The 13,927-nt window shown below is 41.9% G+C and overlaps 1 long non-coding RNA gene across 1 annotated transcript in view; it reads right to left on the bottom strand.

Annotated features, from left to right (window-relative positions):
• Positions 1 to 268: 268 nt before the first annotated feature.
• LOC109138350 (uncharacterized) overlaps positions 269 to 13,927 on the bottom strand; it is a 24,293-nt gene continuing 10,634 nt past the window's right edge. The window contains exons 2-3 of the long non-coding RNA XR_003462335.1: positions 7,238 to 7,441; positions 269 to 1,487 (exon numbers count right to left, since the gene is read on the bottom strand). This is a non-coding gene — a long non-coding RNA (uncharacterized LOC109138350). The remainder of the gene's footprint in view (positions 1,488 to 7,237; positions 7,442 to 13,927) is intronic.

Below are 13,927 nucleotides of genomic sequence, written 5' to 3'. Positions count from 1 at the left end.
GGTTCCACGTTGGTTTGTTTACATGGAGTAGCATGCAGTGAGAAGCCGGGAGGAGAGCAGAGGCGGCCGCTATGCAGCGGAGACTGGCACCGGTAGTATAGTAATCCACGGTAGTACCGTCGTGTAAAATTTCTAGTATAGTAGCGACGGTTATGATTTGGCACCGCGGGGTACCGTGTATACCGTGGGTATCGTGCAACTCTACTCACTAGTATTATTGGTTGTGCCACCTTTTGTACTGTTCTGAGAAGTCTTTTGTTAGTTAGTCAGTTAGGCATTTTGTTTGTGTTTCTTTTCTGTAGCTCCAGAGAAGACAGTCCTACTTTTGTTATATTAATTTCACTTTTTTTTGGCACAATCACTTTGTCCCATCCTACCCCACCTGAGTATCTTTTTGTTTGTTATAAATAAACCTTTTTTTCTTCACTACCACCGAGACTTTGATTATTATGATTGTCGTGTTATTGTCTGACTAGGTTAGTCCTAGTGGACGTAACACTTATGAAGGAAGAGGAGTGCTGTCAGCACTAAAAGATTTTGAAACTCAATTCACAGTGTATTCAAAAACATAGAGAGAATTATGCTGCATGTTTTATAATGTACAACCAGAGAATAACAGCACCAGAAGTTAGGACTCATATGTTAAACTCCTATTTGTTCACATAGTTTATGTAATTGTATTGCAGGATATTTCATCCATGCAGTTGAGAGACAATGTTAAGTCTTTATCATTATTTCAATGGATCTTCTTTTTTTCCCTCTGTTGCCCTGCACAGTGACTTGAAAATAAAATAAAATAAAGTTGCTTTGTCATTCGCAGGCGGTGTACATGGTCGGTCATACACTGTAGGAACCTGGTTACTGTAAATCTGTGAGCAGGTAAGTGTTGTGTAAAATGTTGGAGCTTCTAAACAAAACGACGATCACAACTGCTTCTCATTCAACCGATTATATTTACTAATTTAAACACGTAAAACACTGTTACAAAGAAGAAAACTACAACGGTGACATAAAAGAAGAAAATAAAAGCATTTGTTGTTGTAACCTATTATTATTCATCTATTGCCAACTGCCTACCATTGAAAATATATATTTACAACATCCTCCTGCCCGATGAACAGTTGTTCATCACTATCATGTTCATCACATCACAATGCAATCACTTTAATTAATTAATCTCTAACGGATAAATTAGCTGAACAGGTCTTCTCAATAAACTGCCTGTGGATGTATGAACTATACAGGAGCGAACGATTCCATCTCTCCCTGGAAACAGTTGAGTTATTCCTGCCTATGTTCCAGGTCTGTCGGGGTGTGTTGTCCTCGCCGACCAGGATTACATCTCCCACTTTCAGCTCAGTGGGTGTAGATGTCTCACATTTGTGTGACAAATGTAATCCTTTCGCCAGCTGTTCCAAAAGCTGGTTTTAGAGTCTCGGCTGGTATCTCCATCTCTTGCCCATGTCCTCTCTACTCACTGTTGTTATCTGAGAGGGGGAAGCAGAGTCTTTGGTGGTAGAGAGGTCAGTCTTTTACCAACAAGGAAATGGGCAGGTGAGAGTGGCTGAGGTTCTGAGGCATCTTCATGAACATATGAGAGGGGCCTGGAGTTCAACATAGCTTCCATCTCTGTGAGCATGGTTGTTAACTCCCCAAAAAGATGCTTTCCCCAGGATCTTCCTTAAACATGTTTTTACAGACCTTACAAGTCTTTCCCAGAAGCCACCCCACCAAGCAGCTTTCTCAGTGATGAACTTCCATGTGATTCCTCTGTCAGTGAAAATCTCTGTGAGCTCTGATCCTTTCAATGACTTCCAAAGTTCTCTTAAGTCTTGGTCTGCTCTTTTAAATGTTTTGGCATTGTCTGAGTAAATGATCTTACACAGCCCTTGTCTAGCAATAAATCTCTTTAAAGCCAAGAGAAAATTTAAGTAGTCTGGTCTGACACTAACTCTAAATACACTGCTCTAGTGACTGCACAAGTGAAAAGTGCAATGTATGCTTTCTTAGGCTGTCCACTAAACCTTACATACAGTGGACCTGCAAAATCTACACCAGTTACTGCAAATGTACTTTGTGACTTTGGGCTATACAAATAAAATTGATTTGAATGGGCAGTGACTCTGTGACTCTGTCTCTGGGTAATGGAGCTGTCACTTTCTGAGCTGGTTTTACCTTTAACCTCCCAACAGATGTAACAACGTGATACCACCCGCTTAACTAGCTGTCTCCCTTTTAAAACCCAGTATCTCTCCCTCATCTGAACTAGAGTATCCCTGACTCCAGAATGCAGAACTCTCTCATGGCAGTGCTGAACTAGTAGCTCAGAGTATCTGTGGTTTGTGGGTAGCACATATGGGTGTTGCTCCCTGAAGCTGAGATCAGAGTGCTGTAACCTGCCACCTACACTAATGAGCCTATTTTCATCTGAAAATGGCTTCAAGTCTTTGATTTTAGAATATCTGCTGATGTTCTGTCCTGATGCTATCTGACTGATTTCTTGGTTAAAACTCTGCTCTTGTGTCATCTTCACCAAGTAGACTTCTGCTGCAGTGAGCTCCTTAAAAGTTAGCTCTCCTTGAATCTTTTGACTGGATCTAGCATTAGCTATGAACCTTTTTACCCAGGCAGTTATTCTCAGCACTTTTTTTGATCTGCTGTACTTGTCTTGTACTTGTGTTAACAATGGTTCAGCTGGTTCAGTGCTGGTGAGCTGTACTGCTGTCTGAAACTTAGACCTAAGCTCAGAGCTCACCTCATCTGCAACAAAGTCAAACTATACCTGCTGCTTCATCAGTTGGCAACAGTGAGGGAGGGCCTCTCCACCACAGCTGACTCTGGATGAGGTTGTCAACATTCTGGCCTCTGGTGGGTAAATCAGCTGGGTTGTTTTTCCCGCTGCAGTGGGACCATTGCTCTGGGTTTGTCAGACTCTGTATCTCAGTCACTCAGTTTGACACAAATGTTTTTTATTTTTGTGCTGTACTGCGTATCCAATGAAAGACAATCATTGAATCTGTCCATATGTGCAGGTGATTCTTCTCCATGTTTAGTGCTTGAGTAGGTTATTTGCTAACCTTGCTCCAATCAGTTCACCCATAAGCTCCAGAAGTGGTAAAGTAATTTTCTTCAATGGTGCTACTTTTGACTTGGATGCCACAAAACTTGTTACAATGTCTCCATCTTTGTTTGGTCCTTGCAGGTAGGCAACAGCACTGTATGCATTCTCACTGGCATCGCAAAATATATGCAGTTTCAGTGACTTTGGCTGGATTTCAATGTGGTACCATCTTGAAATGGCCACAAGATGTAGGCTTGGTAGCTCTGCACACCACTGATCACATTTTTCAGCCAAATCTGTGGGTAACTGTTCATCCCAACTGATTCCTCTCTCCCACAGTTCTTGAAACAGACATTTTACCCATATGGTAAATGGAGTGAGGAATCCTATAGGGTCAAAGATAATAGCTGATGTGTGTGTTTTCTTTGCCCTTTACAATGCAATGTCCAGTTGTCCCTTCAAGTCAAACACAAAATCATCTTTCTCTGATCTCCACACTAATCCCAACACTTTCAGCACATTTCCACCAGCATCTGTCTCTGTTGTGTGTTCCACCGCATGTTGTGTCCACTTGGCTCTCAAATCTGGTGAATTTGTCACCCATTTGCACATGTTCATGCCAGCGTGGGACAGGATCTCTTTTGCTGCGGTGGAAACTGAAAGGGCTTCATCAACATCACTTGAGCTGGAGATGAAATCATCAATGTAGAGAGACTCTTTCAGTGCCCCCACCACCTTGGGCTGCTGACTTCCATACTGTGTTAAGTGTTTTCTTATGGTGGCAGCTAGCAGGAATGGGCTGGGTGACACTCCAAATACTACTCTACTCATTCTCATAATGCGCAACTAATCTTCACAGTTCTTGTTTGGAGGTCCATGAAGCCACAGGAATCTAACAGCATCTTTATCTTTCTTTGCTAGAGCTACAGTAGTAGCAACTCAAAAGTTCCCGTTCAAGCTGAAAGCCAGCTGAATGGCAGCCGTCTTCCAGCTGACTTCCAGCCAACTGCCTACCAAGTTCCGTGGCCGGAGTGACCCCCCTCCTTCTCCTGGGCGTGTCTATTTTTTACTTAACTCCACCTACTCATTGAATTACAGGGTATGACCAGGAGATGGTGCTTCTCTCACAGAACTTTTTTACAGTTGTTCTACCTGGAGATGACGTAGCTTGCACCTCGTTAACATTCTCATTGCTCAATCTTTTGTTTGCACTTACAGTAATGGGCTTTTTGGTCTCCCAGTGTCACAGATCACAGAGCGGAAAATGCAGCTGGTTTGACTACTGCATACTATACAGTAGCCGTATGATTTAAGCGTGTTCATGAATTGAAATTATATTGAAAGTGTTTATATGTCACCATTACCAATCAACAACATCTAGGCTGTTCTGTCTTTACGATGGTGGGCCGTTACGCGTTAACGTCTGCGTTAACGGGCGATAAAAAAAAATAGCGCCGTTAATCTATTCTCAAAGCTGTTCAGCTTCTGGACTTTTCTTTTTGTTCGTTTTTGTTTTCTTCACTGTAACTCTGGAGTCCTGGGGCCTCATGTACAAAGCATGCGTACGCACAAAAAAGGGGCGTACGTCCTTTTCCACGCTCACGTTCAAATGTATCAAACGTGAAACAATCGTAGAAATGTGCGTGCCCCACGCCAATCATAGCTGTCGTACGCACGTTCCACAGCTATTGTTCCTTTGGCGACACTTAGATGACGCTGGGAAACTGTTAATAATGTGAAAACAGGTAGTCATCAGAGTTGATGTGCACATCAAGAGACACACTTAGAACATTAACACACGCAGGTGTTTGCAATTATATAAGTGGATAAAAAGCATGCGCAATGTGATGAAGAAAAGATATTAACAATGGCAGCGTTAGCGTTGTTAGAGGACCTTGCAACGGACCGCCGTGAGCGATTTAAGGAACGCAAGGATTTACTTGCAAACAATGATAATTGGCTCATCAGCCGATTTCGGTTACCAAGGCCAGTGTTACTGGAGTTACTGCAGAGCTGCGGCCGGCCAGAGGCTCAACGGGGCCGGCGGGCCGGCTGCCTGACTGCCCTGGGGTTCCCGGCAACAGGGGCATTCCAGCGGGAGCTGCCGATCGTCGGTCAGGAGTGTGCCAGTTAACCCTGAGCCGAGCCATGCCAGCTGTGTGGGACGGAATCATCCGAATGTCTTCCTGGTACATCAGATTCCATACAGTGCTGTTGAACAGGCCGACATTAAAGCACAGTTTGCAGCGAGAGCCGGTTTCCCTAATGTAATCGGAGCTATTGACTGCACACACATTGCTATAAAAGCGCCATCAGAGATGATTTTTTTTTTATGTTAGTAGGAAACATTTTCATTCCATCAATGTTCAAATCATATGTGATGCGCAAATGCAGCTAACTAACATCGTGGCAAGGTGGCCTGTTCAACGCACGACCATTCATTATGACTAACAGCATTGCTGAGAGACAGGCTGGAGACTGGCACTGGTCACGATGGGTGGCTTCTATTCGTTTAATTGTCCCGTATGTAACGCTGGATTACATACGAAACAATTAAACGAATAAACTCTTTACTTACCCAGAAGCCGTGCCAGTGTGCCAGTGCATATTTGGGCATGTGCGCATTCAAATATCATGTTTTTGGTTTTCTTTATTTTCTGCTGGTGAAATTAGAGCTGCAGAGTTTCTAACAAGCCCCTGATTGTCTCCCTGTGTTCCGTATCTTGTCAGTAAAAGCGGGCGTAAATGTCAGCCGCAGCGCCACACCTGCCACACCTGTGTGTGCGCTGCTCGCATCCACGGCATTCCAGCCTCACACACACGCTCCCACTCACGTCTTTTTTTTGTGTCATATTTATCCCTGTTGACAGGGAACCAAACAGAATCTCCACTTCATTCACTAGAATCTTTAGCTTAGACCTGTGAAATTCATTTTCTTTCCTTTGTTCATCGCGTTATCTGATCGGACAAAGAGGTGAATCTCAGTGTCCAGGGCTATTTAAATAGATTTGGCATATGTAAATGGGGCGTGGACGGGAGGAGTTGCACGTGCGCTTCCACGTTGATTGGCATGTACAAAAAACGTGCTTGGATCCATCAACGCACACTTTGATACATCTGAATATTTTTGTGCGTACGACAGTCGTTTCCGGGTTCTGCTATACGCCAAGTTTTAGTAGAAATCACGCAAGTATTTGTACATGAGGCCCCTGATCTCTCTAGCAATGTTGTTTTTAGAGAGTTTTTGAGTTTTTCTCGTGTTTTTAAAATGCCGCCCATCTGACAGCTGCCTTTGTTTACTCCGGGGATTAATCTATCCCACCACTAGTCTTCACATAATTACTGAAGCGTGTCTTCTCTTGTGCTCGCGCACTCTCTCTCGCTCATCTGCATGTTAACAACAAACTAACCCTTAAAAAAGTTACAAAAACGGTTCATCAGACGTGACGAGGCTGCCAGCCTGTGTGTCAGACCTGCCGATACAAGCGAAGTTTATTTTTTTTAATTAACAGTTTATTTGGAGGGGAGGGCTTCTCATTCAACCGATTATATTTACTAATTTAAACACGTAAAAAACTTGTTACAAAGAAGAAGAAAACAACAACGGCGACATAAAAGAAAACGAGGAGGAAAAAGCTCTGATCTGTTACCTAGCAACCAAAAGAATCCTATTTTGCAACTTAACGTCTAAACGTTACACTAACAGAAGACAACACAACACATTTCTATTTTAAAATAAAAGCATTTGTTGTAGTAACCTATTATTATTATTTATCTATTGTCAGAGAAAAAATATATTTACAACAGTAAGTAATTAGATTTCTCTTCTACTCCACAGCTCATTTTGGAAGCTTCAGGCAGACACAGCAGTTTTTTCTTAAATGCAAAAGTGTGTGAATATCTAGAGATATTTTTTTTAATGCATCAAGTATTTTACTTTATAATAATCAAAGTCAAATATTCATCAGGGGAAACAGATTTTCAGTTTGAATCAGGCTTTGAACAGAATCAACTTAAAGATGAGGACAGTGTAATTACCTTGAAATAAAAGCCAGTTAGAAACACTACTACCTGTTATACATCATGGCACAGAAATAATTGTTTTCCAAGACAAATCTATTTCTACTTCTTTCTTTACTTTAGGCCTACCAAACATGTAAGATGCATTTAGTGTACCTGGCATCCAGAAGCCTCAGGCCCAGATCCAGGCTCTCTCCATGCAACTCCTCCATTGACACTTTGTGGCTCAGAGGGCTGACAGGCAGCAGGCTGTCATCCTCCAGAACAGTCGGGAACTCCTCCACAAACCTCCCCAGGAAGCACCTGGCCTCCTCCTCCATCCTACTGACTGTGGATGCTCTAAGCTCTCAGGTGAACAGGCTGATGGAAAATAAATGCAGTATACATAAGAAATGAATCCCCACAAAACACAAATCAATCAATATGAATTATATTTGTTATAATAACCTGCCATAACTATGGATTAACGATGTATCATGGCCAATAGGTTGATAACAGGAAATGTATTGAGTGTGCCTGAAAGCGCACACTATATGTTATCCACCACGCTTATTGAGTGTGCCTGAAAGAGCACACTCTTTATTATCTCTCGGGCTTATTGAGTGTGCCTGAAAGAGCACACTCTTTATTATCTCTCGGGCTTATTCTTCCGCTTATTAAGTGTGCCTGAAAGAGCACACTCTTTATTATCTCTCGGGCTTATTGAGTGTGCGTGCAAGGCGCACACTATATGTTATCCACCGCGCTTATTATTATTCTTCCGCCCTTTTTTTGGCTCACTACTCCTCCCAGAGTTTTTGTCGCACATACACAAAATGGGTATCAAAACGTGCGGCTTGGCCGGGACATGTGTGCTATGACTTTTGAAAAAAATGAATGGGTGTGTATTGCAAGAACTTTCCAGAGCTAGAGTGAGTGATGTCATCATTAGAGTGGAGGGGGAGAGAAAAAGTCATTGAAAAATAAATTTGTAAACTGCGACTGTGGCCGCAAATGCACAGCTACAGACATGATTATCCCCTCAAACGTAGGAAAATTCGAGGCGGTCACAGTGATAACACTGTTGTAGCTGACATATAGTTTTGGCGTGACACGCAAATATGCGGCAGCAACTCCCATCCTCAGCCTCATATACTCCCATGTTAAAAAGGCGGGAAATTTTCTGGAGGAAAGCAGAAGTAATGTTTCTCTCTCTTGCTCCTAAGGGCACATATCTTCAATTATCGACACAAAACAACTATGTAGACGATCAGGAAGGACTTATCCTGCTTGTGGTTAAGCCGGTTCAATGATTGGAAATACGGTTTGGCCAAAAGTCCTTCCTCTTCGAGGGAAGGTCTCAGCATTTTCTCTCAGTCTCAGGATTTCTAACTGACATTTTAACAGGTGCAGATCAGCTTCTGCTGATTAGGTCCTGGTTGCTTGGCAACCTCAGCCTGCTTGAAGGAGGAGAGGGGGGAGGGGCCAGCAGGCAGAAGCCGAGCGGTGGCCATTTTAATAGTTCTTGGCACTTAATTTGAACCTGTCTCTGTAAAATGGCAGACAGAGACAGCAGAGCAGCTAGCTCGTTAACATGCTAATGATAATTACCATTAGCCACTAGGAATTAAATACATGCTAATATTAACATGCTAATGCTAACATGACAATGCTAACATGTTAATGTTAACTGTTAGCCCATCAGCGTTAACATGCTAATGGTAACATGCCAATGCTAACTGTTAGCACATCAGCGCTAACATGCTAATGCTAACATGCTAATGCTAACATGCTAATGTTAACTGTTAGCCCATCAGCGCTAACATGCTAATGCTAACATGCGAATGTTAACATGCTAATGTTAACATGCTAATGCTAACATGCTAATGTTAACTGCTAGCCCATCAGCGTTAACATGCTAATGTTAACATGTTAATGTTATCATGCTAATGTTAATTGTTAGCGCATCACCGTTAAAATGCTAATGTTAACATGCTAATGTTAACATGCTAATGCTAACATAGTAATGATAACATGGTAATGCCAACATGTTAATGTTAACATGCTAAAGCTAACATGCCAATGCTAACATGCTAATGTTAACTGTTAGCCCATCAGCGCTAACATGCTAATGGTAACATGCCAATGTTAACTGTTAGCACATCAGCGCTAACATGCTAATGCTAACATGCTAATGCTACCATGCTAATGTTAACTGTTAGCCCATCAGCGTTAACATGCTAATGTTAACATGCTAATGCTAACATGCTAATGGTAACATGCTAATGCTAAAATGCTAATGTAACATGTATGCTAAATGCTAATGTTACGGCTAGTGCATCAGCGCTAACATGCTAATGCTAAAATGCCAATGGTAACTGCTAGCCCATCAGTGTTAACATGCTAATGTTAACATGCCAATGTAACTGTTAGCCCATCAGCGCTAACATGCTAATGTTAACATGCTAATGTTAACATGCTAATGCTAAAATGGGAATGTTAACATGCTAATGTTAACATGCTAATGTTAACATGCTAATGTTAACTGTTAGCCATCAGCGCTAACTGCTAATGCTAACATGCGAATGCTAACATGCTAATGTTAACATGCTATGTTTAACATGCCACTGCTAACTGTTAGCCACATCGCGTTAACATGCTAATGCTAAACATTGCTAATGCTAAAATGGAATGTTAACATCTAATGTAATGCTAATTTTAACATGTAATGTTAACTGTTAGCCATCAGCGCTAACATGCTAATGCTCAACATGCGGAATGCTAACATGCTAATGTTAACATGCAATGTTACATGCCCATGCCTAATGTTAGCACAATCCGCGCTAACCATGCTAATGCTAACATGCTAATTGCTAACATGCTAATGCTAACATGCTAATGTTAACTGTTAGCCCATCAGCCTAACATGCTATGCTAACATATGCGAATGCTAAACATGCTAATGTTAACATGCTAATGTTAACTGTTAGGCCCATCAGCGCTAACATGCTAATGTTAAATGCGATGTTAACATGCTAATGTTAACATGCTAATGTTAACTGCTATGCCTAACTGCTTCCAATTGTTACATGTTAATGGTAACATGCTAACTGCTAGCTAAAAATGCTAATGTTAATTGCTAGCACGTAAGCGCTAGCTGCTCCTGTGTCTAAATAACAGTATAAAAATGATGTTTGAGGTGTGCTTTTTAAATACAGACCCCAGCAACAGCCCACTCGTCACTCTCAAAATTCTTCTTCTAGTACTGAATTTGCTGAGCAGTGTCAGTAATAATGTATGGGGACGACGGGGCCAGAGTCAGGCACACTCAAAATTTCTTTAGAATTTTTCTAGTTGAGTGTGCCTGAAGAGCACACTCTTAAAACTCTCGGGTCTTATTCTTATTTTATTCTTATTATTATTCTCTTCCGTTTCTCCGGTTTTTTTCGGTTCGCTCTCCTCCCAGAGTTTTTGTCGCACTACACAAACGGGTATCAAAACGACCGGCTCGGCCGGGAATCGTGGCTAAGACTTTTCTAAGAGTTTCGGCAAACGGTTTTTGGCCAAAAATCCAGAAAAACGAAGCCAAAAAATGAATGGGTGTGTATTGCGAGAACTTCCAGACTAGAGTGCTGATGTCATCGCTAGAGTGGAGAGGGGAGAGACAATCAGTGAAAAAATAAACGGATTTCACTACCCTGGCCTCAAATGCCCAGCTACAGACATGATTATCCCCTTAAATGTAGGAAAATTCGGGTATCGCAGTGTAACACTGTTGAAGCTGTCTCCTATAGTTTTGGCTCCATACACGGCTGATTGATCGACTACTCCCGCCCACAGCCTCATAGACTCCAATGTTAAAAAGGAGCGAAATTTTCTGGAGAAAGGCAGAAGTAACGTTTCTCTCTCTTGCTCCTGAGGAGGCCATTTCTTCATTTATCGACACAAAACGAATATGTAAAACGTCCGGAAGGTCTCATCGTGCCTCGGTTAAGCCGGTTCAATGATTGGAATTACGGTTTGGCCAAAGTCCTTCCTTTCGAGAGGAGTTCTCAGCATTTTCTCTCAGTCTCTAACTGACATTCTAACAGGTGCCGTCAGCTGCTGCTGATTAGGTCCTGGTTGCTTGGCAACCTCAGCCTGCGTGAAGGAGAAGAGGGGGGAGGGGCCACCAGAAGCCGGCGGCAGCCATTTTAGTAGTTCTTGGCACTTAATTGACTTGTCTGTCTAAATGGCAGACGAGAGCAGCAGAGCAGCTAGCTCTTAACATGCTTAATGATGATTACCATTAGCCACTAGGAATTAAATACATGCTACTATTTAACATGGTATGCCAACATGGTAATGTTAATTGCTAGTGCATCAGCGTTAACATGCTTGCTAACATGCTAATGTTAAATGCTAATGCTAACATGCTAATGCTAACATGCTAATGTTAACTGCTCAATGCTAAACATGAACAATGCTAACATGTTAATGTTAACTGTTAGCCCATCAGCGTTAACATGCTAATGCTAACATGCTAATGCTAACATGCTAATGTTAACTGTTAGCCCATCAGCGCTAACATGCTAATGTTAACATGCGAATGCTAACATGCTAATGTTAACATGCTAATGCTAACTGCTAGCCCATCAGCGTTAACATGCTAATGTTAACATGTTAAGTTATATGCTAATGTTAATTGTTATCGCATCACCGTTAAAATGCAATGCTAACATGCTCATTTAACATGTTAATGATAACTACGTAATCATAACATGGTAATGCCAACATGTAATGTTAACATGCTAAAGCTAACCTGCCAATGCTAACTGCTATGTTACACTGTTAGCCCACTCAGCGCCTAACATGCTAATGGTAACGCATGCCAATGTTAACTGTTTCGCACCCTCAGCGGCTAACATGTAATGCTAACATAGCTAAATGCTAACTGTTACCCATCAGCGCTAACATGCTAATGTTAACATTGCTAATGTTACTGCTAATGCTTAACATATCGAATGTTCAACATGCTTAATGTTAACATTATGTTGCCATCACGTTAACATGCTAATGCTAACATGCAATGCTAACATGCGAATGTTAACATGCTAAGTTAACATGCCAATACTGAAGACTGTTAGCCCAGCTAACATCAGTGCTAACATGCTAATGCTAACATGCCTAGGAATGCTAATCATCGTAACTGTTAACATCTAAAGTTAGCCCATCATGCGCTAACATGCTAGCACATGCGAATGTAACATGCTAATTTAACGTTAGCCCATCAGCGCTAACATGCTAAGCTAAAATGCGATGTTAACATGTAATGTTAACATGCTAATGCTAACATGCTAATGCTAACTGCTAGTCCATCTATGTTAACTGTAATGCTAATGCTAAATGCTGTAATTGCTAGATGCTAGCACGGAAGCGCTAGCTGCTCCTGGTCTAAATAAACATGTTAAAATGACTTTATTGAGGTGTGCTTTTTGAATACAGAACCCCCAGCAACAGCCCACTCGTCACTCGCAAAATTTCTTTCTAGTACTGATTTGCTGAGGCAGTGTCAGTAAAATTGTATGGGGACGACGGGCCAGAGTCAGGCACACCAAAATTTCTTTAGAATTTTCTAGTTCTTCTTATTAGTGAGTGTGCGGGAAAAGCGCACACTATAGGTATCCACCGCGTCTTATTCTTATTTAATCTCGTCGCCCTTTTTTTTCGGTTCGCTACTCCTCCCAGAGTTTTTGGTCGCACGTACACAAAACGGGTATCGAAAACGACCGGCTCTTGGCCGGGAATCGATGGCTACCTTTTCTAAGGGTTTCGGCAAACGGTTTTGGCCAAAAGTCCAGAAAAACGAAGCCAAAAAATGAATGGTGTGTATTGCGAGAACTCTCTCCAGACCTAGAGTGCGTGATGTCATCGCTAGAGTGGAGAGGGGAGAGAACAATCAGTGAAAAAATAAAACGGATTTCACTACCTGGCCTCAAATGCCCAGCTACAGACATGATTATCCCCTTAATGTAGGAAAATTCGAGGTGATCGCAGTGATAACACTGTGAAGCTGTCTCCTAATAGTTTTGTGGCTCCATACAGGCTGATTGATCGACTACTCCCGCCAACAGCCTCATAGACTCCAATGTTAAAAAAGGAGCGCAAATTTTCTGGAGAAAGGCAGAAGTAACGTTTCCTCTCTCTGCTCCTGAGGGCACATTTCTTCATTTATCGACACAAAACGAATATGTAAAACGATCAGGAAGGTCTCATCGTGCCTCGGTTAAGCCGGTTTCAATGATTGGAATTACGTTTGGCCAAAGTCCTTCCTTTTCGAGAGGAGTTTCTCAGCATTTTCTCTCAGTCTTCTAACTGACATTTCTAACAGGTGCAGATCAGCTGCTGCGATTAGGTCCTGTTTGCTTGGCAACCTCAGCCTGCGTGAAGGAGAGAGGGGGGAGGGGCCACCAGAAGCGAGCGGCACCTTTTAGTAGTTCTTGGCAGCTAATTTGAACTTGTCTGGTCTAAAATGGCAGACAGAGAACAGCAGAGCAGCTAGCTCTAACATGCTAATGATGAATTACCATTAGCCACTAGGAATTAAATAACATGCTAATATTACAGGTAATGCCAACATGGGAATGTTAATTGCTAGTGCATCAGCGTTTTATGTAACATGCTAATGCTTAACATGCTAATGCTAACAGCTAAATGCTAACATGCTAATGCTAGAAATGCTAATGCTAAAATGACAATGCTAAAATGTTAATGTTAACTGTTAGCCCATCAGCGTTAACATGCGAACCTAATGCTAACATGCTAATGCTAACATGCAATGTTAACTGTTAGCCCATCAGCGCTAACATGCTAATGTTAAAATGCGAA

Source organism: Larimichthys crocea, chromosome III, assembly GCF_000972845.2.
Source record: "Larimichthys crocea isolate SSNF chromosome III, L_crocea_2.0, whole genome shotgun sequence".
NCBI classification, from domain to species: domain Eukaryota; kingdom Metazoa; phylum Chordata; class Actinopteri; family Sciaenidae; genus Larimichthys; species Larimichthys crocea.
This window is presented reverse-complemented; position numbering and strand designations above follow the sequence as displayed.